Raw genomic sequence first — 2,171 nt, forward strand, 5'->3', positions numbered from 1 at the left:
ATCCCAAGGCTTTGAGCATCAGTGGATAGGAGGGCCTAAAGGACTAAAATCCTGGTCTAAGCGGCTAAACCAAGCTGTCCCTAATCATGTGCTTGTGGCGTGAAGGTGTCAAGTGAAAACTTGAGACTGAGCGGTTAAAGTCAAGGTCCAAAGCAAAAAGAAGAGTGTGCTTAAGAACTCTGGACACCTCTAATTGGGGACTTTAGCAAAGCTGAGTCACAATCTGAAAAGGTTCACCCAGTTATGTGTCTGTGGCATTTATGTATCCGGTAGTAATACTGGAAAACAAAGTGCTTAGGGCCACGGCCAAGACTCATAAAGAAGCTGTGTTCAAGAATCATCACACTGAACTAAGAGAATCAATAACACTATCTGAATTCTGAGTTCCTATAGATGCCAATCACTCTGAGCTTCAATGGATAAAGTGAGATGCCAAAACTGTTCAGAAGCAAAAAGCTACTAGTCCCGCTCATCTAATTAGAATCTGAGCTTCCTTCAAAAACTCTAAGATATTATTGCTTCTCAACCTATTAGTCTTCTATTTTATTTGTCTAGTTGCTTGAGGACAAGCAACAGTTTAAGTTTGGTGTTGTGATGAGCAGATATTTTATACGCTTTTTGGGGATAATTTCATATAGTTTTGAGTATGTTTTAGTTAGTTTTTAGTCTATTTCTAGTAGTTTTTGGGAAAAATTCATATTTCTGGACTTTACTATGAGTTGTGTGTTTTTCTATAATTTCAGGTATTTTTCTGGCTGAAATTGAAGGAGCTGAGCAAAAATCTGATTCAGGCTGAAAAAGGACTGCTGATGCTGTTGGATTCTGACCTCCCTGCCCTCAAAGTGGATTTTCTGGAGCTACAGAACTCGAAATGGCGTGCTTCCAATTGCGTTGGAAAGTAGACATCCAGGGCTTTCCAGCAATATATAATAGTCCATACTTTGCACAAGAATTGACGACGTAAACTGGCGTTCAACGCCCGTTTTCTGCCCAAATCTGGCGTCCAGCGCCAGAAAAGGATCAAAAACTGGAGTTGAACGCCCAAACTGGCACAAAAACTGGCGTTCAACTCCACAAATGGCCTCTGCACGTGAATTGCTTAAAGTCTCAGCCCCAGCACACACCAAGTGGGCCCCAGCACACCAAGTGGGCCCCAGAAGTGGATCTCTGCATCATCCATCATAGTCCACTCATATTTTGTAACCCTAGGCTACTGGTTTAGTATTTAAACAACTTTTAGAGACTTATTTTGTATCTCATGACATTTTCAGATCTAAACTTTGTATTCTCTGACGGCATGAGTCTCTAAACCCCATTGTTGGGGGTGAGGAGCTCTGCTGTGTCTCAATGAATTAATGCAAGTATTTCTGTTTTCCATTCAAACACGCTTGTTCCTATCTAAGATGTTCATTCGCGCTTAACTGTGATGAAGGTGATGATCTGTGACATTCATCACCTTCCTCAACCCACGAACGTGTGCCTGACAACCACCTCCGTTCTATATCCGATTGAATGAGTGTCTCTTAGATTCTTTAATCAGAATCTCCGTGGTATAAGCTAGAACTGATGGCGGCATTCATGAGAATTCGGAAAGTCTAAGCCTTGTCTGTGGCATTCCGAGTAGGATTCAAGGATTGAATGACTGTGACGAGCTTCAAACTCCTGAAGGCTGGGCGTTAGTGACAGATGCAAAAGGATAGTAAATCCTATTCCAACCGGATCGAGAACCAACCGGTGATTAGCCGTGCTGTGACAGAGCGCGTGAGCGTAGTTTTCACTAGAAGGATGGAAGGTAGCCATTGACAACGGTGATCCACCAACACACAGCTTGCCATAGGAGGACGTGCGTGCGTGAATCAAAAGACAGAGGAAAGCAGAGATTCAGAAGACAAAGCATCTCCAAAACTCCAACATATTCTCCATTACTACACAACAAGTAACTTTTAATTTATGCTCTACTGGTTATTCATAATTCAACTGATAAACATAATTGACTTCCTGACTAAGATTTACAAGATAACCATAGATTGCTTCAAACCAACAATCTCTGTGGGATTCGACCCTTACTCACGTAAGGTATTACTTGGACGACCCAGTGCCCTTGCTGGTTAGTGGTACGAGTTGTGAAAAGTGTGATTCGCAATTTGTGCACCACTAGGCATGGATCAAAG

The sequence above is a fragment of the Arachis hypogaea genome, chromosome 18 (genome assembly GCF_003086295.3).
Source record: "Arachis hypogaea cultivar Tifrunner chromosome 18, arahy.Tifrunner.gnm2.J5K5, whole genome shotgun sequence".
NCBI classification, from domain to species: Eukaryota; Viridiplantae; Streptophyta; class Magnoliopsida; order Fabales; family Fabaceae; genus Arachis; species Arachis hypogaea.